Genomic DNA, 24,661 nt, shown 5'->3' with positions numbered 1-24,661 from the left:
TTTTTTTTTTTTTTTTTTTTTTTTTGAGGAGGGAGGAAGGGAGGGAGGGAGAGAGAGAGAGAGAGAGAGAGACAATGAGCAGAGGAGGGGCAGAGAGATACAGAATCTGAAGCAGGCTCCGGGCTCTGACGTAGGGCTCAAATATGCGAACCATGAGATCATGACCTTAGCTGAAGTTGGACACGTAACTGACTGAGCCACCCAGGCGCCCCCTAAGGTTTACAGTTTTTATTAAATTTAGAAAAAATTCAGCGATTGCTCTTTGTTTTTCGGTCATGCCCACACCCCCTCTTTTTTGTGGAGTCTCCAATGACATATTTGACCTCTTAAAGTTGACAGGCAGCTTACTGCCGACTGACACTCTATTTACCTTTTTATGTTTTTTTTTTTTTCTGTGCATTTTATTTTGGATAGTTTGTATTGATATATCTTCAAATTCACAAGTCTTCTCTTTCAAAATGTCTAATCTGCCTTTCATCTCTAAAATTTAACTTGTATTCTTTTCATAGAACTTTAAATAAGTTAGGGGCGCCTGGGTGGCTCAGTCGGTTAAGCGGCCGACTTCGGCTCAGGTCATGATCTCACAGTCCGTGAGTTCGAGCCCCGCGTCGGGCTCTGTGCTGACAGCTCAGAGCCTGGAGCCTGTTTCAGATTCTGTGTCTCCCTCTCTCTCTGACCCTCCCCCGTTCATGCTCTGGCTCTCTCTGTCTCAAAAATAAATAAATGTTAAAAAAAAAATTAAAAAAAAAAGAACTTTAAATAAGTTAAATACACATTCAAAATTTTCTCTACATTTTCTAAACGTAGGAGACATGGCAATAATAGCTATTTTCCTGTCTTTTTCTACCAGTTCTAACACATGTGTCAATTATGGGTCTATTCCGGTAGATTTTTCTCATTATAGGTCATATTTCCTGCTTCTCTGCACGCTTGATAACATCTCATTGGATGCCTGAGATTGTGAATTTCGCCTTTTCTTGTGCTAGGTATGTTTATGTTGCTATAAATATTCTTGAACTCTGTTCAGGGACCCAGTTAATTACTTAGAAATTGATGTCTTTAGAGCTTGCTTTTTAAGATATGTTTGGCATGGCTAAAGCAGTATTAATCTATGGTTAATTTTACCCCACTATTGAAGTGAGATTTGTCTGAGTACTAAATGCCCCATGGATTATGAGACTTTCTAATATGAGGCTGGTTTGAACAGGCAATTTTTCTGGCCTGGTGTGAGTACTCTTTCTTCTAGTTATTCCTTCCTTACTATTGGGTAATTTTCTTCACGTGTATGACAATACTTTGCCAAATACTTTATTTTATTTATTTATTTTTTTTTAATTTTTTTTTCAACGTTTATTTATTTGTGGGACAGAGAGAGACAGAGCATGAATGGGGGAGGGGCAGAGAGAGAGGGAGACACAGAATCGGAAACAGGCTCCAGGCTCTGAGCCATCAGCCCAGAGCCCGACGCGGGGCTCGAACTCACGGACCACGAGATCGTGACCTGGCTGAAGTCGGACGCTTAACCGACTGCGCCACCCAGGCGCCCCGTCAAATGCTTTAATCATCTGAAGATCTCTAGAGCTCTCGAATTGCCTCTCAAACTCTCTCAAAGCTATGAGCTGGAAAAATGGCAGGGCTTACTTTATTCGTTTCCATCTTACGAATATCGCCTTCCTCATTGTCTGATATCAAATGTCTTGAAAATCAGTGTTTAATATATGTTGCCCCATCCTACAGAGGAGTGGAAATACAATATTCCACTTGTGTCTTTTGCTTCCCCATCATTTTTTAGCATATGAATTTTTCATAGCTTGAAGTGATTTAATAGGTCACCTTCTTGGGTCTCCTCATTTTCAGAGAAAAATCTTGTCCGTGGCAAGAGGAAATGAGCTGCCCAAAGACTCACTGCAGTAATCATCCAGTTATCTTTCTGGGAAGATAGACAGTATCTCTGTCTCTGTTTGCATCTACGCGATGCTAACATCTTCACTCTATCAGGTTTGGGATTTGTTTCTTGACCTGGTGTGGGAGGACCGCGGTTTCTCTTTGGGGTGTTTCAGCTAAGTTTTCTGTTTTAGTCATTGTGCCAAGGGTTTCAAAATTTGCTTGTGGGGATTGCAACTCTCTTTCCACCCTGCAAACCAGTCAGGGCTCCACAGCCCCTGGGTCCTAATTGCTACTGCAGAAACATTCCTCTCCCATTCTGGTGACTGACTTTAGGTTTATAACCCAAGACACAGATGGACACTTCAGCTACTTTGTTGCTTTGACATGACTTAAAAAGCCACAGAAGCTAGTGCTTTTATTCTGGGCTGGACTCAGATAACTTTTCTCCAAATCCTTGCACATGTGGCCTGAGAAGCTTGCTGGGCCCACTGAAGCCTTGATTACTGCCTGAAACTTTACTTCCTCTAAATGTGTATGACTCACATTCACCACATAAGGCCTTTTATTATCCAAAACAACAGTGTGGGAGTGGGAAGCACTCTCTAGGAAATTAAAAATGCCTAGGGTCAAGAAGAGAGCTCTGCAGGTTTCTGCTGCCCTTTTCTTTATTTTATACCAAGGTAGGTATCGCCAAGTTATCAGCCAATTAATTTCTTTTTTTCCTTTTCTCAGGAGGGGATAGGTCTCTTTCTTTTTAATTCAACTTCTTTAAGAAATCCTACTCCTATCGTCACCTTATTTTTACCAGACTTATTCTGTAGCCGTCTGCAGAAGTTTTCAACTTTCCTTGACTGGGTTGGTAAATTTCCTTTTTTCTTTTCTTGAGATCCAGAATGAAGTATGAACTTTATTGTATGTATGATTTATTTATGTACACTCAGTTGAGATATAATAATGAGTTATGTCTCTGATTTTCTTTATTACCTTGTTCAATTCTTTTATAATATTTATTAGTAGTCATTTTCCTCACTTATACAACAGATATTTATTAAATAGCAATTATGTAGCTGGCATTATGATAGATATGGGTAGACAATGGTAAATAGCAATGCACGTCTTGTCAGGAAATTTCCAGGTGACTGGTCTACTTTAGAGAATTAAGAGATTAGATAGAGCTTGTTCATCAAACCACTAAAATTAGTTTCTTTTCATTTGAGCCCCATTAGGAATTGCTGCTTATGCCTTTGATTCAACAACCATTCATTTCCTGGTGGGGTTGGTTATCGTTTGTGTATGTAGAGAATATCTAGGAGGCATTATTGGCTATTTATTCATTATTTACTTATTTTCATTTAATTTAGGACTTCCAATCCTGGTATGGTCGAATAAGCTCCTACTGAACCTAATGTACCTATAGGTGGCAGTTATAAACTCTGAAATACACACACACACACACACACACACAGTGACCTATAGAGATTTGAAAATGAACAAAAACAGGCAGATTCTGAAGCAGGGTAGACAATTAGACTGAGGGTAGCATGGGTAAATTTTTCTTTTTAACACACTTCGAGCTGAGGAGCAGGCTAAAGTTGGCCCTATTTGGAACAGCCAAAACTCCAAGAAACAAACAAACAAACAAACAAAGAAACAACAACAACAAAACCAGTGTTCCTGCCAAAAGAGCCACAGGATAGACTTAGGGGCAACCACAGTTGTTGGGAAGTAAGGGGAAAATTCTAGAGAGGAGAGATCAAGTGTTAAGGAGCCCCAGTTATGTGTGTATATAGGAAGATGAAGCAGAAGATTTTTGCCTGTTTGTTTGTTTGGCCTCTAAGTCAAAGTCATAGTTTACATTTTAGTAATAATCAATAGCTCCCACGTGAAGAATTATTAAGGGCTTGCCAGGGCCTAAGTATAGTAATATTTTGTTCTGATTTGGCTATTGTTGTTCTTTGTGAGGAATCTTACAGAATTTGGGTATTTGAAGGCCCCTAGCTTAGTATAATTATTATTACATCGAATCCTCAAGATTAACCTCCAAAACACTGCAGTATCTACCACATGGCATCCAAACATTGACCCAAGCACTGGGCTCATCCTTGCAGAGGCATAAATGAGCATGATACTATCCATGTTCTTAAGCTGCTCAGAGTCTTAGAGCTATTGCTCAGCCTGTTGGACAGTGTTAGAAGGCATTCTCTGAGCAAGAAGTAGATATCAGGATCCCTGGATGGCCCATTTGGCCCTAAGGATCCCCGAATTTGTATCATTGAGTTGACTGTCAGAGTAAATTTAGATGATCCAAATGTGAGAGACGGATAAATTTGCCATGTTCTTAGAAGGATAAGTACACTTGTTTAAGGAGGTAATTAGTCTTCTCAAAGTAACAAAATCAGAAGTTCAGTTTTCCTTTTACTTGTTAAAGATAGTTTTCTAGCTCATCTTTTGAAAAGCAAAGAGATCTGACAGCTAGCATTTCTTAATGTTGTTTTATATGACAAGGAAAATAAGGTAGAGGAAGTGGCTTCTGAAAACAAGCCTTTCTGAACTCAATTCTTGGCTTTACCACTAAGGAACCCTATGACTCAACACAAGTTATTATGCCATATAGGATTATTGTGAAGATGGCAATAATGAATACATTTCAAACACTTAAAATAGTGCCTTAATAAGCATTATTTATGATTATTGTTGAGCAATTAAGAAACATGACAAATCCAAGGCACGTGGGTGGCTCAGTCGGTTAAGCATCCGGCACTTGAATTTGACTCAGGTCAGGATCCTAGGGCTGTGGGATTGACCCAGGTCTTCTGGCTGTGCACTGAGTGTGGAGCCTGCTGAGGAGACTCTCTCTCTCTCTTTCTCTCTCTCTCTCTCTCTCTCTCTCTCCTCCCTTATGCCCCACTCCCGCACTCTTTCTCTCTCAAAATGATAATAATAAAATTAAAAGACATTAAAAAATATACGATGGATCCAAAGTGGATAATCTGATGTTGATTTAGATACACAATGATTGAAAGTAATTTTAATTCTAATATTTGTCTGTACAGCCTTTTTCCCTAACTTTAAAGGAAACATTGCTATTACTTCAACAAGACCAACGCTTCTGCATAAATGGAAGACCAATCCTACACCCTACGCTACCATGCAAAGGCACTCTGACTTAGATATTCACATAACATATACTCACATTCCTTTTAATCCCTGAAAAACCATTTAGAGACAACAAATCAGAGCTGAACAGCAGCTTTCTATATTTGGTTAGATGGAAATTATTACTAGTTGAGCTCTGTATAGTTATGGTTCAAGTTAAAATAGTTCATTGCTCAAACTAAGGTTTTTGTGACTATGAACATCCTAAGAATATGAATTTCCTTATAGTAGAATGAACTATACATATGCTCTCAGTGTTGCCGTTATGAATATTTGTCTTGTTTTTGGTCATTGTTTTCAGGATTCCCATCTATATAACCATACACCAGAATTAAATGGTTATACTAAGTACACAGGGAGAAGATTGAATAGATTGAGGAATCAAGAAATTTTTTTTTCCCCACATCCAGTAATACAGCATGAAAATCACTTCCAACTAATTTGGACTTTCAATTGCAATGGATTCTCCTATAAGGAGAAAATGAGAATTATGTTTGACTTTCTGAAATGTGTATTTTTTTAACATTATAGAAACCCTCAGTACAATATTTGTCAATATTAATTTTAAAGTGCCCTATTCCCGTTGTATTATGAATAGCGCCATTTCTGAAGGTAAAGTATATGTCACATCAAATGCTTCTGTCCTAGTTAGCAGAAATCATAAAGCTTCATATCACTCATCATGTTATGGGAATTCACTCCGAGAGTATTTCTTGATTGATAATTGGTTTAATAGAGCTAAGATGAAGTTCATTTTTGTGTGAATTCCCTAGAAAGTAGAAGGAACAATGACTTTGGAATTCAGACAGGTGGTGAACAAGTCAGAAACATTGCCTTTTTTTTTTTTTTCTTAAAAACCTCTCTCCAGCAACTACATTTTGTCTACCAGTTGAGACTTCCCCAAATGGAAGACAGAACAAAAATCCAAAGGTGAATTGAGTTGATGAAAGAAGAATATGGTTCTCTAATACTTGTAGTTATTTCTAGTCTCACTGTGAGCTTCTAATGAAATACAAATATTCTTTTACTGGCCTTTATCATTCCACAATGCTTTTTCTTATAGAGTGATTTCTTTCCTGGTATCTATTACTTACTTCTTATCATATTTGTGTCAGGAGTAGTAAGATTTATAATTAGTAACCATCATTGAAATATGGTTTTATAAGTCGATGCATTTTATGTTTTCTCCTACCTTTATCACTCATAAGCAAAATGGGGCTTCAGACAATAGTAGAATGGCACCTGCTAAAACTTACTTGTACAAGGCACAAGCGGAAGTGTAAGGCAGGAAAACCAGTAGCTTGCTGTGGTGACAAGTCGTGTTAACTCCCCACTGTTTCTTTTCTGCTTAGAAATTCAAGACAGACTTGTCAGTAATAATTTCCAGACTAATTTTTAAAAACCTGCGATTTCCTCTTTTATTAGTTTTAATAAAGAATCACTGCTCCCCTAAGCTTACTTGGAAAATTATTACCTATCAGCAAGACGGAAGACAAACATGTATGATATTGACAGTGGTAGAAAGTAGGTCCCTAATGATGGCAATTAAGAGGTGAAAGTTACTGTAAAAATATATATATATAATCTATTCTAAATTAAGTTCTTTTTGAAGATGTAACGTGAATTCTAGAGAGTTGATGATTGGAAACTAGTGGCGAGAATCTGATTTTACTGTCTAAGGTAGAAGCAGATTTGCTTTGATAAATAGTAAAATTGTGAAATAGGGGAGAAAAGGCTTCACAGAACTTGAACCAGCCCAACCCATGTATCCATTCATGGATAGAATTTTCATTAGCAATGGTTTCTTTCTGTGAGATGTAAGTACATCATTATTGAGATATAGTATAAAGACAGTGGCAGTCTCACTGTTTGCTGAAGTGGGGGTGAAATCATTGGCTTATTTTACACAAATGCTTATGGTCCTCTGGTTATCTGTAATGATTCATAACTTGGTGGGACAATATAGATCTGATCTGGGATTTGTCAGATTTGTTTTGTTATGACTACAGAACTTAATACATGGTGTTAGTATCGGGGCCAGGCTCAACATCCATGTAATTGACTTATTGTACTGTACTTCACTAAGTGTGCAGGAAATTCAGTTTGATTTGCAGTGCAATAAGTGTTATGATATAATAGGCCATTTTATAGTGGTGTCTAAAAAAATAGAAGGCAGAACTATGAACTTGAATGAATGAATGAATGAATGATCGAATGAATGGCTAGCAGGCTTGCTGAATGAATAAATGGGTGAATAAATGGAATCCATTGCCTTTATCAAGTCAGACTGGCTTTTCGAGATCCAGTGGAACTTTAAACTCCTCTAAAGTCCACCTATGCTAGGAACATCGGGTGTTCTATGGAGAGGTTGCGCTCCTAGTGGATTAGTTTGTCATGTAAGGTGCGTGAGACTTGAGTAGTGTAATAAGTCAGAAGCCAACCAATGCTAACAGAACGTGTAAGGAGGAAAGTTCAATAATGAATGATTCTGTGTCAAATGTGGTTAACAATGTATAAGGAAGGTGAGATGGCCCCCAGTGTAAGGAGACCAGGAAAAGGGAAAAGGGCTTTGAGTCTGCTGTCACTAAAGCGTGTTTTATAGCTTCCACTCTTCCCTGCCTTGTAGCTTAGCGGGAGAGACACCAATTATTGTCAACATGTTATTCAATTATTTTTTTAACCGTCAGCTCAGAGAGAAATCAGCTCGATGTCGACATCACTTTTTGGGAGAGATGGATGGGGAGAAATAATTCAGGTTTGAAAGCAATCGTCTAAATTTACAGCTGTATGTGGTCAAACAACTATTGACGCTTGAGAGTTTCCAATTGCTGGTAATAGACTGGAAAAAAAGATAATGTGTTTGATCGATCAGCATGAACAAATTTCATTTAGGGGATCAATAACAGTTTATACTTGACAGAGCTGAGGGACCACATTTATTTTTCCCTTTGATTGAATAAATGTTTTCAATGGGACTGCAAATGTAAAGCAATCCTAACCATTTCTTCACTTGAGGCACAGCTCCTGCTACAGCGTTATTGCAAGCAATGTGTATTTAAAACTAATATACAGAAAAGTGGATAGCCAGGGGCTGGAGCAGTTGAATGAAACTAATGTACAGTTTATTAAAACACAACACATGGTAAGAGAAAGGTTTCATTTTCTTGGTGTTGAGCAATGGAAAAAATAGGAGAGAGACATCACATTTCATGGTTTGAAGTTTTTTGGTGTGTTTTGTTTTATTTTTGTCTCCCTCTCTTTTTATTAAGATTAAACCCTTCAGTGGATGAAATAAATTCTGTAAAATATTCGATAGCAAAACAAGCATCAAATACCTGTGACGGATAACCCCAGGGTGAATCTTTCCATAGCACGTGCAGCACTGCCTGCCTTGGCCATCTGCATACACATCTGGCTGGCTCTTTTTCCCTAGAGCCATCTTCCCACCAAATATAGCACCGAGCTCTGAAAATGTTTCTTAAATGAATAAATGGTGGGACCAACGACTACCAATAGTGATTTCCTGCCAAATGGCCCTATAGCTGAAGTTGACTCATGGCCTTTCATCTGGGCTCGGTTGGCCAGTTCTGGGGTGTCTGCATGGCGTGCAGAATGTAAGCCCTCCTCATTTCCTGGATGGAAGAATGGCATCACAGGCCACGTGCAACTCAGCTAACGACATGAGCTAAAGGAGGGAGGTTTCCCACTGACCGTCTAGAAAGTGGTAGGTAGGAGTTTTGGTAGTTCTGGTCGCGAGACGAAACTGGCATTTTAAACAGAAGAAGCCCCTGATGGCTTTCGTTTTTTCTTGTATATGAAAGAGAAATGGTTCTTCTTCTTTAAAACATAGGTTTCCAACTGACATGCTGAGAGTCGTTTTGATCAGCTCTGAGGATTCTTTCCCCCCGCGGATATTCATTTCTAACGTTCCTAAATGTTCCTGTCCGGCATCAGAAAACGCAGATTCTAGATGCACAGCTTTTTTCTTTGCCTCGGTTTTATCAGGAGAAAGCGCTCTCCGGAGGCCTTGGGTGAACCTCAGGGGTAGTCGAAATGACCCTCCCGATGTTCCGCGCTTCCGTTCACGAAGACCTAGCGATACCACTTACGGGGACACAGCAACCACGCCATTGCGTGCAAATGCCTTCAGTTCAGGTGTCGCGCCGAAGAGAAGGGTGAAATTTTCTGAGCAGAGAGTTTTCCTTCTCGGCACAACGCGTAACAATTCCTCTCCAAAGAGGCTGGAGTTACAGCGCCCTGCAATTAAGTTTCCGACGATACAGATGACAGGCGTGCCTTGAAATGTGGGGAAGATGCCAACGGTAGGTGCGCCGCGTCTTGTTCCAGCTGCCGCAGCCAGCCCCACATTCCCCGGCATGTGCCTCTGCGTGCGAGCTGAGATGGTGAGAAGCCGCTCCTGCGGAGGGGCCCGGTGCCAGGTCTATTTTAGGCGCCGGGGCTTTGAATTGTTTAAAATGCATATTGTTTGTGTACATCTCACGAAGGAAAATGCCAGCTCCGAACGCCCCGGGCTGCTTGCATGTCAGATGATTAAGTCTTCAAGCCCTACAGCCGAGGGGTCATTATCAATGGCGCTTCCCGGTCAGGGTATCCGCAGCAGAGTTGGAGGCAATGGTTGACCTTTTGCTGGCACTTCGGGCTAACCCAGCTTCTGAGGGCATAAATAATCATTTTTAATTTGTTTGTCTGGGTTCTATTTGTTTAAGAATGCAAATGTATTATAACATATGTGACTTACAGATACTCTTTGGAGAAGGGAAAAGCAGTTTCCATAGCATTTCTCTTTCTTTTGAAACAAAACACTTACCGAAGGGAAGAAGATGACAGAATAAATAATAAAGATTAGTCAATTATACTCTGCTGCTTGGCAGTTTGGGATGATCACTTTAGAACTGTGCATTTTTCTTGTAAAGTGTGAGCTCCCTCGGTATTACAAAATAATCTTAGTTATCTTCCTCAGATATTAGCTATCCTTTTAAGTGATTTGATGATGCTTTAAAAACCTTATGTATCTCTATCTCTATCTCTATCTCTATATTTTTATATAATTTACCTTTAAATCAAAGTTTTTTTGTTTGATTCTGAGGAAATACATATCCATACTGTATTGATTTTGGACTGGATTAACTTCTGATGTCCTTGAGCTCTTTTCACCTTTGTGGAAGTATAAATACTGAATACGGAGTAAAATAATAAATCTCAAAAGAATAAATAATATTCAGGATTTTAACGACCTTCTTTCTACCGCTATCGACTAGCATTGACTATCGCACGCTGTGAAAGATAAAAAAAAATAAACCCGAGGCCTATCACTTAACTAGCGAGATAAGGCAGAGGGGATCCCGGAAATTCAGTGGTGAGCAACCATTAATTTCATTTTCTAAATTAATTATTAAAAGCGGTAATGTGATGGTGCATGAGTGATATGTCTGTTTTAGTGCAGATTCACGCTGGCCTTACAGATGATATGAAGTCTCTGAACACGGGGTGATAAAGCATGGTTTTACATCACAATAACTCTTGTAATAGTTAAGGTTACACTAGCTCCTTTAACAACAGTGACAAATGCATAATGGCACACATGCAATAGAAATTGATATTTTGGTCTGGTATAATCCAAAACAGGTGCTCTGGACTGGTGGATGCCTTTCCTCTAAGTAGTGACTCAAGAAGCCGGACTTCTTCCATCTTGTGGTTTCGTCGTCTTCAAGTATGGCACCCAGACATAGCCGAGATCCCCTTCCTGAGCTGGCAGAAAGAGGAAACGCATGAAGGACCTTGTGTGGGAGGCTTTGTAGGTCAGTCACTTCCACTCACAAGTCATTGACTAGAGCTTAGTTTAGTGGCCACACCCAACTGTAAGAAAGTTTGGAAAACAGTCTAGCTGTGTTCTGGGGAAGAAGAAGAAATCGATTTGGGAAGGGTTAGCCAGTGTCTGGCAAAGCTGTGGTACTTTAAAATGACATCACATTGCTGTGGCAGTGATAATAAACTCCGTGGCTGATGTGAGAGTTTATACAGGAATCCTCCAAAGAAATACATTTATTTGTTTCAAACTAAGAGATTTTGAATAACTGCACTTTGAACTGTCCGAGGTGATGTGTACACTTTTGGAAGACGATATGGCAAAGGTCCCAGCTCTCTTGGAGAATTGTTTCATCCGGGGAGAGAAGTGATGCAAACAGAAGTCAGTTCTATCGTCAACCTTATGTTGGGTCTCTGGCATTCAGACAGCTCTGGTTTCCATCCAGACCCAAGGAATGGTCATGTTTGAAAGTGACTCATCCTGTCTAATAATGCTTGGCTACTGAGACACTAGCTATGTAGGCAGTAGGAAGTAAAGGCTTCCAAAAAATTCTGTTTTTTTGTAGTGGATCCCATATTCTTTGGTTTTCTCAACAGAATACCGTCAGTTTCGTATATATATAAATGGAAGTGGCATGGGTACATTTAAAATAACACATCTGGCTGAATCATTAATATTTAGACTCTAATCATCAAAGGGTTTTATACTTATTTAAAATATGTGCTTAATTCTAGAAGTCATTATTATTACTGTTAAGCCCATTATGTTTACAACTCCATGTCTCTGTTTTGCTCCAGTTGTCTTCTTGTCCTTTCTTTTTCCTTTTTTTTTTTCTCTTTCTTGTTGTGTTCCTTAACCTCTGCCCCTTAAACTAATAAATTAAGTTCCCAGTATGTGAAGGTGCTGTCTGTTCCTGAGTTGTAATGAATGCCTCCTCATTAATCAGAGAGCAGAGATCCTGATGGAGATGTTCCCTTTTCTACTGTGAACCAGACGTCACGGTGCTGTGTCAGGTGCTTGTACTAGGTCCTTGGTCTCTATCTCTTGTATTCAGCACCCAGGTAAATCCATGAAAAATACACAAGAATTATTTCAACAATGACCAGAATGGTATTGTTGAGATTACAGAGCCTACGCTGGTTTTGTAAACTTAAGAAAAGCCAAACTCTTTTCTTCGGAGCAATGGGAATCCTATAATAGTTATTCTATCTATGTACTTCATCTATTACAGAAGGTTAGAAAATTTCTCTGAGTAGCTGAGCAATATAATTTGTATCTGTTATAATGAGATAAACTTAGTGAATAACTTGTGAAATTCATCTTATCCTTACAGATGTCAGGGCAACTAAGTATCATGAATATCTGTTGATTTCTCATTCCAAAATAAATAATGAGCAATGACTGAAATTTAAAAAGTAATCACTCCTCTAGTCATCTGGCTAATGTAATGTTGAAATGCAAGTATTTTTTTTTTCATTGAAATTAAAAGTATGTTCTCTGAGTGTAAATCACTGACTTCTGAACATGTTAATACCCTGCAGACATCAATTCACCATTCACATTCTCAAAGTCCGGGTTCGGTTACTGTGATGGCTGATGTCTGTTGTGACTTCAGGTTGCCAAGAGATGATTGGCTTCAGTGTCACCATGCAAAAATTTGTCCTGGTATTTCTTGGGAGAATCATATGTTTTTCTGAATCCCAAATACTGAGAAAGATCAGTTTAGAAATCCGGAAAATGGGGAAAAGTATTGTAATTCCACAGGACTTAAAGTTGAACAATCAACATAAAAATGTTACTGGAGCAGCTTCAAGTCAAAAGCAGGGGTAGGAACTGGGGTGCCTGGGTGGCTCAGTTGGTTAAGCGTCCGACTTCGGCTCAGGTCATGATCTCACGGTCCGTGAGTTTGAGCCCCGCTTCGGGCCCTGTGCTGACAGCTCAGAGCCCGGAGCCTGTTTCGGATTCTGTGTCTCCCTCTCTCTCTGACCCTCCCCCGTTCATGCTCTGGCTCTCTCTGTCTCAAAAATAAATAAACGTTAAAAAAATTAAAAAAAAAAAAGCAAGGGTAGGAAGTGCTGAGATGTGAAGTCCAAGAAAAATGTTTCCTGGAATGATGGCTAGAGCAAGAAGGACAGAAGTGGTCACAATCCTAATGAGTCAGGCTTCCCTAGTTACAGACTGGCTGCCAGGTTATAAACGTGTTTGTGATACTGTCTTATCTACTGGTTCATCAATCTCACAAATGAAATAAATATTTAGAAGTTTTTAAAAAAAATTTTTTTTTAACGTTTATTTATTTGTGAGACAGAGGGAGACAGAGCATGAACAGGGGAGGGGCAGAGAGAGAGGGAGACACAGAATCGGAAACAAGCTCCAGGCTCTGAGCTGTCAGCACAGAGCCCGATGCGGGGCTCGAACTCACGGACCGTGAGATCATGACCTGAGCCGAAGTTGGACGCTTAACCGATCGAGCCACCCAGGCGCCCCATAGAAGTTTATACATATAGTATATATTAAATCCTGTGATTGATGCCCCAAGAATAAACAAGTTTGGGGAGTAAAATGAGTTCCTAAATTGGTAATTTCAACATTTGATTCTGTGCAGTGCCTTTAACCTTGCTAGGAGATTAGAATGTTACTGTGTTCAAATACCTCTCAATAATATTCACTGGCATTTTCAGTGTTTGAATATACTCTATCAGTTACAGTTCTTTGTAAATAATACTAAACTTCATAATTTTTGGGTATTAAACAATTTTTGATTTTCACACTAGCAAGTAAAAAGTATGCAAAATGTTGAAAGTATCTTAAGAAACAAAGAAAATCACTTAGTTCATCATCTGTTTTAGATCAGAATAAAACACTCATTTATTATTATATCCTTTTTTAATAGAACAGTTCTGAAACTTTTAGTGTAACCCTATCCATGAATGATTCATGTTTATTATTATGGGCATTCATTACTATCACATAAAGAAAATCTTATGAAAAATATAAGAATAACTTATGATTTTGAGAATTCTCAAGAATTTGCAGGGGTTCCGAAGTTTCATTCCCAAATCCCAAAGATTCGTGTTTATCAAGAATTTGGAAATACTATTCTTTTTTTTTTTTTTTTTAATTTTTTTTTTCAACGTTTATTTATTTTTGGGACAGAGAGAGACAGAGCATGAACGGGCGACGGGCAGAGAGAGAGGGAGACACAGAATCGGAAACAGGCTCCAGGCTCTGAGCCATCAGCCCAGAGCCCGACGCGGGGCTCGAACTCACGGACCGTGAGATCGTGACCTGGTTGAAGTCGGACGCTTAACCGACTGCGCCACCCAGGCGCCCCTGGAAATACTATTCTATTCTCACACTTAGTTGAAGTGAGAGAGATGCCTTTACACTCAGCAGATGGATTGAGCAGCTGGACCTCCAGGGGGCAGTTTGGGAATCCCAATGGTAACAACTCTTTTCAATACGAAGTAATGTTTTTAACTCTAGTGATACGAATATGGGGAGTTGAAGTACTATTATGCTCTGTGAGGATCAGATAAAATTTAAATGACGGATCTAAAGTTAAATTGCCAAGGTATTTGTCAGGGTTCTCACACATAGGAACGTAGATTATAACCCCAGGCAATAACTTTGAATATTTGACTATTACTCAAAGTGGGTTGATTTCTAAGGCTGATGTGAGTTGCTATGAAATATACCAGTTGACTTAAAAGAGGTTCCAGTTATACCAAGTGCTTCTCTTAGGACAACAGGGACTCTATGCTATCGATGTCCTGAGGAACCATTTCTCTTCAGACTCTGTTCTGGATCCGGCTCAACTGATGTGACATTGTGTGACTGGCTGGGTACGGGACAGCTTTCGTGCCTGCACTTAATAGCTCATGAATTATTTTAAGACTGAAAGCCCTCAGAAATAAGAAGCAGCTTTCAGTGGCATGGACATCCTTCAGTCTCCACCTGTGTTGTATATTAATTATGTGATCATCAATGCATCAGGCTTGAGTGGAAGTCTATGAAAAGACCAAGAGAAGGATGACCTGGAAAGTCAGGTGCTTATCATTATGTGAAATAAGATAAAGATGAGAGTGAGGCCTTCCCACGTTGAGGCCGGTGGGGTGGAATGGAAATGAGGGGATCCGAGCTCTAAGCTTGGTTCTATGTGCCACTGGATAAGTCATTTGTTCTCTCTGGCTAAGAAGGTCTTGTTCGTAAAATAAGAAAGCAAGCTGGATGATCTTTGTGATTAACCGTATCAGCAAACGAGTTTCATTTTCACTGTCAGTGCCTTGGTTGAGGTCCTTATTAACCCCAGTTTGACTATTCCAAATATCGCCTGGGTTCCAGTTTCACATTTGTCCACCCTGTTTTCCACATTCTTGTTAGAGATCTGCCAAAAACACAGGTCTGATCATTTCAGCACTCTCTTTACAACTCCACGGTGGTTTCCGATTTCCTATAAAACGAAGCAAATTTATTTTTTGTGGCACTTAAAGCTTTTTATGATTTGGTTCCATTTATACCTTCAGCCTCATTGCTCTTTATCCCTCAGAATATATCCATGGTTACACCTTACCCATCTACCAAAAAGATGAAAATATGTGAAACTGAAAGATTTTGCTCCGGTCCTACTCTTTATTTTGACCTGTATATATTTATGCTAGCTATTACACCTGAACGAAAGGCCTTTCCTCACAATCTGCACCTAGTGCTCTTCTTTTCATTCTGCAAAATTCAAATGAAGTATTTTCTGATTCCCCTTCACGAGAAGAGTTGACTGTCTCTGACTTCATGAAACCATGGTGTCTAGCCCATACTTCTACGTGATCGTAATTATACTGCATTAAAACTTTTTATCATTTTTTCTTACAATCATCAAATCTTACTTTTCCATATTTATTTTCTTGTCTATCTCATGGTTGCTACCTAATAGATTCTCAGTACATGTTGGCTTACTGGAACTAGCATTAATGGGTATCAGCTCCTTAAGGGTAGGGGCCATAATTATCTTCTTCACCATTATATACTCAGCACTAAACGTAATGTCTGAAACAAAATAGATGTTTATTGAATATCTGTTAGGTGAAATATTCACAGGTTAATAAATGTATTAATGGTTTTTTGTTTGAAGATATCAACCCAAGTTCACCTCAGCTATAGTTATAGTCACTGTTGTCCTATGGAAGTTTTTATTTGGTAGATAATGTTAATGTGATGGGAATGGTCATTGATTTTGGAATATACTATTAAGTAAAGTTAAACGAGGAGAAAATTAAAAACAAATTCTTCTTGTAAGCTATGCATATTTGGAAAGTAGACTTCGAAACTGGTCCTTTTATACCTCTCATTATGTACTATACTCGTGGCCAGAAAGATTCTAATCCTTTTTCCGCAGGTATATCCTTCATCCCCTGTTTCTTGTGCCACCAGTGATAACCTGTGTAGTCTTGATCAGTTTCCTCGTTTTAAAGATAGACATACTAATTCTTATTGCATTTATAGGGATGATGGAAGGCCAACTTGTAGGAAGGTGGTTTGCTATCTGTAAAGCTCCATACAAAGGAAAGAAATTATTCTTTCCATATATGTCCCTAATTCTAAAGTTACTCTTCGTGTCTAAATCAAGTCCTCTTTCTTAATCTTTAATGCTATTCTCAGAAGGTCTGGTCCTGTGGAAATGAAGATTAACCATTCATTTCCCTTTTTTTTCCTTTCTTTTCTTTGTTTTTAATGTAACTGATTGCCAAGTTGATTAACATACAGTGTATACAGTGTGCTCTTGGTTTTGGGGTAGATTCCCGTGATTCACCGCTTATATACAACACTCAGTGCTCATTCCAGCAAGTGCCCTCCAATGCCCATCACTTCTATTTGGTGAGGAGGTATATATATTCTATTTAATATAACGCAAGTTATTCAACACTTTCAATTTCCTTTTCCACATGTATTAGTCAGCTTTGACTGCCATAACAAAACACCATAAGTTTCATGGATTAAACAACAGAAATTTATTTCTCATAGGTCTAAAGGCTGAGTAACTCAAGATTAAGACGCTGGCTGAGTCAGTTTCTGCTAAGAGCTCTCCTCCTGGCTTGCAGACAGCCACCTCCTTGCTGTGCCCTCACATGACATGGATACAGTTTTCTGGTGTCTAAGAGTATGAATTGTATTGGGTCAAGCCCCAACCTTTATGACCTCATTTAACTTTAATTACGTCTATAAAGGTGCTATCTCAAATACTGTCACATGGGGGTTAGGGCTCCAGCATCTAAATTTGGGAGAGTCATGGTTCAGTCCATAGCACCATACCGAATAACAACTATGGAATTTTTTCCATTTTGTGTCACCAGATTTTTAATTAATGCCTATGCTTCATCCTGGTTATATGTACTTTAGTGAACTGGCAGAATATGTGTATATATGTATATATGTATGTGTATATATGTATGTATAAATATATATATTTATAGGTTAAGGTATATATATATATGTATGTATAGAGGTATGTGTGTGTGTGTGTGCGTGTGTCTGTGTGTGTAATGTTTGTTCTATTTTTGTATTAAAATATTTAATTTTATATTTTGAACATATGAACCCCAATATTCCTATCTCAAAGTCTCTATTGGCTATGATTAAAGTTTAATTAGGGTTTTTTTTTTACAAGTAAGAAAAAAATATCTCCTCTACGTTTTTGTTAATGTTATGAATTAGCAGGAGATATTCAGAAATAGAGTTGCCTACATGTTGTTTGAAAATTGTTTACAGCAAATAATGAACAAAGCAAATCAGATTGCCAAAGGCCTGGCTGTTGAAAAAGTGTAGCACATTATTAATTAAAATACAAGTCAGCTTTTCCAGCACTTGTAGCCTGTGGGTATCGAATGTACTCCACTTGATTGAATCAGGTAGTGGCAGCACAGGCATTTTTTATTTTGTGCTGGAAGGGATAACAAAAATGTAAAGCTGTTTTCTGCTACTTCATTTGAAAAAATATTATTTTGGAATGAAGGCCCACCAGCTGCAGCAGACAGGCAGAAATAATATAAAATCTACACTATACCCTTGCACTGTGCTTTTTAAACAAGGGGTCTACAACCTCAGACACTCTCCTGGCATTGTATTATAGGCAGACCTTTGTCTATGGCCAAGGAAACAGTTTCCATGGAGATGTGAGGCATTTGACAATGGTCACTGTTTTGGTGAAGAAAATTAATCCAAGCAGGAGACCAGTTTAGAGTTATAAGATTTTTTTTTTTTTCTAAGCAGAAGGAAGGGAAGAAAGAATTGAGAAGTAGCATAGAAGAAAAGCATATCTGCCTTTCGGGTATTCTTTTTAACATGCTGAAGTCAGTGAAATTTGGAGAAACCACAAAGTGTGTTTCCAGTTTCAATGCTGATGGGAATTCTCAGGTGAAAGAAAAAAATAGTAAAGAGAATATGATCTTTTATAATACACTTAAATATTTAGTTCACCCCTAGGATAAGTCAGGAAAAGAAATAATGCTGAGAGTTTTTTTTTTTAATTCAAACACTACCAACCATTAAACTAGAAACTGATACTTTTTAACTCTGCCTGTTCCAAACTCTTCAAGAACAGAGATCTCTTCTTATTCATCTCTGTCTTTCTTTTAGTCCAACATCTGGGAGAATAATTAGAATAGTAGGTTTTTCATAAATGTTTGTTGAATGTCGTGGATACATCAAATCGTGAGGATCCATAAAACAAGAAATACAATAATTTAAAAGAATTGTGAATGCTACCTACAGAATCAACTCTACCCATGTCAGAGCCCCTCTGGATTCCGTTCAGACAACTCTGAAAATGTTTTAACGCTTTTCAGGCCACCAGCGTTGAAAAGAACATTTAGAGATTTTAAGATGGTTTACAAAAATGCCTGGTGAAGAAACAGGGTTGGTATGGTAATAATGGGCAGAAGTGAAACGGAGTGAGTCACATGCCTTTTGGACTTGTGGGATCTGGGTGTCTTTTTGGGTGGAATTAGTCACCCCTGGCCATTGGATTGAACTTCCTTCTCCTTTATTGCGCTCATAGGTTCGAAATCTTTATAGTGGGCACCAGTGGATCATATTAATCTCTATCTCTTGTGACAGATTTCCTGGGTTTAAATTAGCGCATTCCTACGGTTCTCAAGTTAAAGCCTTCAATGAAGCAAATTAAATATCTACCAAATTCACTCAGTTCCATCCCATGCTTTAGTCCAGGTCTGCCATTCTCTAATTCATAATAATTGTCTGAGATGTCGTCTTTACCCTGAGAGGTTTCAGTGGACTTTGTTTATCATTTAGAAAGCTCTCCCTATGTAAGGAAGCTCTTCACTGACCTAGGTTCATGATGCCTTGACATGTTCCCTGGACCTCAGGGAGGAGTGAGCTATGTGCCATTCAGACACAGGGGGAAGGAGCTGGCTTCTGTCTCAATTCCAGAAGCAGCATACTCTGTCTAGCCTGCCAGAAGGATGTTCTATAATGACAAACCACATTTTCTCTTCCCTCCCTCCCTTTTTCTCCTTGGTGTAAAGTATATGCTAAATCTGTTTGTTTCTCCCCCTGTGGTGTGTCCTCTTCTCTCATCCTTTCTAGTGCCCAGTATGAGCTCATTATATCTTTTTCAGTCATTTTTGAGCCCATGCCTTGTCAACACTCCCTTTAGAACTTCCTTCCCTCCTTATTCCCTTTTTCTGTCTGCTGTAGGTACAAAGTGGTTTTCTTCCTTCCAAATCCCTACGCTGCCAACAGAATTTGCCTTAGGAATTAAGGGCACATTTACAAGATTATAAATTGGTCATTGATATATGGGCGGTCCATTTCCCCCCCTCCATTCTCACAGGCTTTTAAGCTGTTTGCATGGCCATGAGACAACAGACAGTTTTCAAAGCTATCTTGGCCTTTCTTGTTTTTTACTTCCTCTCTCTTGTGGGCATGTAAATCTTCGTTGCTATAGAGCAACTGATTGTGACCTTATGTGTTAGCAGTTCTGTTCCCTGAAAACTAAAAATAGGCCTTAATCTTCTCAACATGTGAGTATCCAAAAGGGGCTCTTTGATTAATAGCTGCCTATATGTAGTGGCATCCGTGTCCTCCTTCAAGCACACTGGGGGGTGGGGGGGTGGGGAGAGGGTGCTGGCGAAGGAGAAGAGCTGCAATGTTACCATTTGTTATGGACGGCTTGTTGTCTTGTCTCCAGAGTCCAGCTCTTTCCTGACTTCTGTGCTCCATTGAGAAGGTCACTTTTGTAGGCAAACACTGTGAAAAATACACTACCAAACATAGGCTGTGTGTCTTCCTTTGATTTTGAAATTCAATTCAATTTTTTCATTTTATATGTCAGTTCTCAAAAGTTACATGAAGCTACATTTCGCTGCATAACAGAATTTTAGAGAACCTAGTTCTCAGTGGTGCTCCAGTAATTAAATAAACAAATTCCCCTCCCCTTCCCCCTACCAAAAGACCTAGGCATCGAAGTCCAAATTATAATCTTTTTTTTCTTTTTTTTTTTTTAAATCACTGGTTGCCTTTGCAGGGGTGAATGAGATTCCAATTGCTAGTAGCTCTGATAGGCTCAACACCTGCGTGTGTTTGAAATCCACATTCAAGTACATATTGGGTCAAACCCTAACCAGATGTAGGTACACAGCCAAGTTATTGGATTTCTTGATGATGAATAGAAAGCAGACAATGCACCTGTCTGGTTGTGGAAAGGATTTGCATAAAAATGAAGGAAGAGTACACATGCTTATGTAAAGTGGTGATTACCAGGATCACCTATATATGTATGTAAAAAAAAAAAAAAAAAAAAAAAAAACAACAACCCACACAATACAGTTTTTCTAAATGAAACCATGTGAGGTGTTATAAACACACACGCACATTTGCCAACAATTAGGAAACGTGTTGCTAGTGTGGGGCTATGTTAGAACGATTTGATTTCCTGGCATATTTATCCTCTGAAGAAGTGAAACACTATACTATGCCAGTTACTTAGATGTTAGATACAAAATGCTGCTTGCCATCTGATCTTTTGTGCTTGAGGTAGATGGAGGAAATAAAGATTAGGAACAAACTCCTCACAGAGATGTGAGGTACCCAAAGAGCAAGGCTCTTTTTATTGAACACGAAATCTCCATGGCAGGTAATATGGCTGGGATTAACTTTTATTTTGAGAATTCAGATTCTCAGCTCAAATCAACTGACTTGACGGCTTGATGAGATTTCCACTGAAAATAAGTATTTATTGTATAAAGACAAAAGAAAGGAAATGTACTCTGGTTTTGTTCTATTTTGTTTTTTAAAGTTGAATATTCCTTCATTTTTTTCTTGCAGTCACCCTCGCGTGATCTTATCTATCTGCAACAGCCCCTTTCTTAGCCTATAGGCCACCAACCTTCAAATTTAACTCTTCACTGAAAACTTTCCTCCTTGTTTAAACTCATCAGTGTTTGGGGCGCCTGGGTGGCGCAGTCGGTTAAGCGTCCGACTTCAGCCAGGTCACGATCTCGCGGTCCGTGAGTTCGAGCCCCGCGTCGGGCTCTGGGCTGATGGCTCGGAGCCTGGAGCCTGTTTCCGATTCTGTGTCTCCCTCTCTCTCTGCCCCTCCCCCGTTCATGCTCTGTCTCTCTCTGTCCCAAAAATAAATAAAAAACGTTGAAAAAAAAAATTAAAATAAATAAATAAATAAATAAACTCATCAGTGTTCTAAAACATCTTTGTAGTGATACTGTGATTCTGGCTGAAAGAATTAAAACCATAGACCTTATGTTTTGAACCTCGTTTTTAATGTGAAAATATATCTAAAAATCAAACCAAGTGTGGGAGATAACAAAAATTTTAAATTATCATTATACTCACGCATCATTGCCATCACCAAAAGAAAATATATATTATATATTTATATAATATATATAATATAAATATATAATATATATAATATAAATATATAATATATATATAATACAAATATATATACACAGAGAGAGAGAGAGTTGATGTAAGATACATGACTTACAGTTTAGACTGTAAATAGTAGCTCCATCACAGTGATTCCAAATACTACCTAAGAACCCATCTATTCAGAAGGCATGAATTCCATTATCTCTCTTCTCTGGAATGGACCACCCCTCACCCGATGTACTCAGAAACTTCTCAGAGCACTTTCTTGTCACTCAGGACCGGTCACATTTGTTCTTATTTTACAGGTATAGATGTCATCCTTGCAGTAGGAAACATTCTGCCCTGGCCATCAGAAAGTGTTTTCCTGGAATGTGCTGTTCCTCTTTTGCTGCCAACTCTAATGTTGAAGGTCAGAGGGTAACAGATGAAATCTAGAGAATGCAATCAACCAATTCCCAACTTCTAAGTGGTGCCGAAGTGTTTTTATTTCCTCCTGTGACTGAATCGTGTCTCTTTGTTCCTCTTCACTGCTTGATTCCCCACCTGATTGTAGAGCCACTTGGAATTGAACTTACTTGCTTCAGGGGGACTTCAGTGTTGCCGTTACCCCCATCAAAACCAGAAACTTTGGGAAAGCAGGTCAAAGGTAGACAGTTTGAAAAGTACCTCCACTGTCTCTGTTCCACACGGAGAGCACATTACCACCTTTCCTCCCTGGCTGTGTTATCTCATTGCCACTCCAGATCCATTATCCGCTCTTCTCTTCCCTGCCATGTTCTATGTCCTAAGATTCTAATATCTCTGCATCTCATACACAAGCTGCTTTGCTTTTCAGCTTCCGGTTGAGTTTGACCAGTAGGAGGCATTGGTGGGAGAATGACGGTGTGGGAAAAAGGAAAGATCAGCGTATTTTTTCCTCCTCATACTCGATCTGGGAGGTAGTTTTAATATTGGCTGCATTCTTCTGCATGAGATAATGGTTCCTTCTGGTGGCTCCTGTCCCATAATTATAGCTTTCAATGGCTTTGAGAGAATATTGTATCCTGCCTTGGACCATTCAGAACTAAGGGTGAAAATGGCTTAGCACTATTGCTAGTTTCTAGGTGCTTCCCTGTCGCTTTTTAGTTCCCCTAACCCTGCCCATATCTCTGTAAATGATTCCTTTACTAAACACTTTTTAATTGCCTCCTTTGAATATGACATTTGTTTCCTTCAAGGGTCATGACTGATCAATGTAGAAACACTTATACAGAGAATCTGTCTCCTGTTATAGCAACAATTCCCATGAAAGGGCCAGTCCACTAGTATCTTTTTGTTTTCATGGGAGTTTATCTCAGGACTTGATTGGTTTTCCCTAAAATTTGATTGAGGATTTTCTGGGCCACCCTGGAAGTTTTAAATAATTTTGAATCTCATTCAAATGATTTGGGAGAAGGAATTTGCCTCTATGCTTTACCTTTCAGCTGACCCCTATGCTTCTCACACATTAGCCTACCCCTTCCAATAATTTTTAGGCTGTGTCAATTATTTAACAGATTAAAGATAAATAGATATCAGGGAAATGCAAATCAAAATCACAGTGAAATACCATTTCACACCTATAAGATAACTGTAATCAATAAGACAGATAAAAAAAATATTGGCGAGGCAGTGGAGAAATTGGAATCTTATGCACCATGGTGCGAATGTAAAGTAGTATAGTCACTTTGGAAAACAGGCTGCAGTTTCTCCAAAAGTTAAATATAGTTTTACCATATGACCCAGCAATTCCATGTCTATGTGTATATTCAAGAGAAATGAAAACCTATGCCCCCAAACTTGTACACAACTGTTCATATCAGCATTATTTATAGTAGCCAAAAAAGGGGAAACAACCCAAATTTCCATCAACTGGTGAATGGATATATGGTACAGAATAGTATTTGTTATAAAAAGAAACAGATTATTGTTACATGCCACAGCAAGAATGACCCTTGAAAACGTTATGTTAGGTGAAAGAGGACAGTCACCAAGGCCACATTTGTATGATTCCATTTACATGAAATATGAAGAACAGGCAAATCTATAGAAACAGAAAGTAGATTAGTGGTTGTCTTGGGCTGGAAGGGAAGGGTTGGAGGTAAATGGGGAGTCATTGCTAGTGGGAACCATGTTGCTTTTTGCCATGATGAAAACTTTTTTTTTTTATTTTTTTTTTAACGTTTATCTATTTTTGAGACAGAGAGAGACAGAGCATGAACGGGGGAGGGGCAGAGAGAGAGGGAGACACAGAACCGGAAGCAGGCTCCAGGCTCCGAGCCATCAGCCCAGAGCCCCACGTGGGGCTCGAACTCACAGACCGCGAGATGGTGACCTGAGCCCAAGTCGGACGCTTAACCGACTGAGCCACCCAGGCGCCCCATGAAAACATTTTTAAATTAGCCATGGTGATGATTGCACAGCCCTGCAAATCTACCAAAAAAAAATTGAACCACACATTTTAAAAGAGTGGAATGTGATCTAGATCCCAATTAGATGGAATGTGACCTAGATCTCAATTATAAAAACAGGCAAATGGATGAATCGAAAACAAAAAATGGGCCTCCCCTGGTAATTACCTTCCTACATATACGATTGGTGAAGAGGAAGATTTATGAAAATGAAAAGGATTTATAAAAGTAAAAATATATATATATGGATTTCCACAAGAGTTATAAAAAGCTAACTTGATAAAATATATACCATCATGTAAATATAATCTATCCAAATCTTTCACTTCTTACATTGAAAAGCCTTAAACCCTTTGGATTATTTCACATTTTCTACCAAACGAAAGGGCGAAAACCAGGAAAAAATTTGAACCAAGAATGCTAAACAACTTCTGCAGAATTTCATTCTTACTCAAAA

At 38.8% G+C, this 24,661-nt stretch overlaps 2 long non-coding RNA genes across 2 annotated transcripts in view; both read left to right on the top strand.

The window, feature by feature from the left end:
* The window catches only part of LOC121030582 (uncharacterized), a 14,999-nt gene extending 3,236 nt beyond the window's left edge, over positions 1-11,763 (top strand). Inside the window, exon 2 of the long non-coding RNA XR_005790305.1 lies at positions 10,690-11,763. This is a non-coding gene — a long non-coding RNA (uncharacterized LOC121030582). The remainder of the gene's footprint in view (positions 1-10,689) is intronic.
* A 5,370-nt stretch (positions 11,764-17,133) lies between these two features.
* LOC121030246 (uncharacterized) lies at positions 17,134-22,241 on the top strand. Its single transcript, XR_005790135.1, has 2 exons — positions 17,134-17,281; positions 22,081-22,241. It is a non-coding gene; the product is annotated as an uncharacterized LOC121030246 (long non-coding RNA).
* The last annotated feature ends 2,420 nt before the right edge of the window (positions 22,242-24,661 follow it).

The sequence above is a fragment of the Herpailurus yagouaroundi genome, unplaced genomic scaffold (assembly GCF_014898765.1).
Source record: "Herpailurus yagouaroundi ecotype Mexico unplaced genomic scaffold, PumYag 140, whole genome shotgun sequence".
Taxonomy (NCBI): domain Eukaryota; kingdom Metazoa; phylum Chordata; class Mammalia; order Carnivora; family Felidae; genus Herpailurus; species Herpailurus yagouaroundi.
The sequence above is the reverse complement of the archived record's forward strand: the minus strand, read 5'-3'. Positions and strand labels throughout refer to the sequence as shown.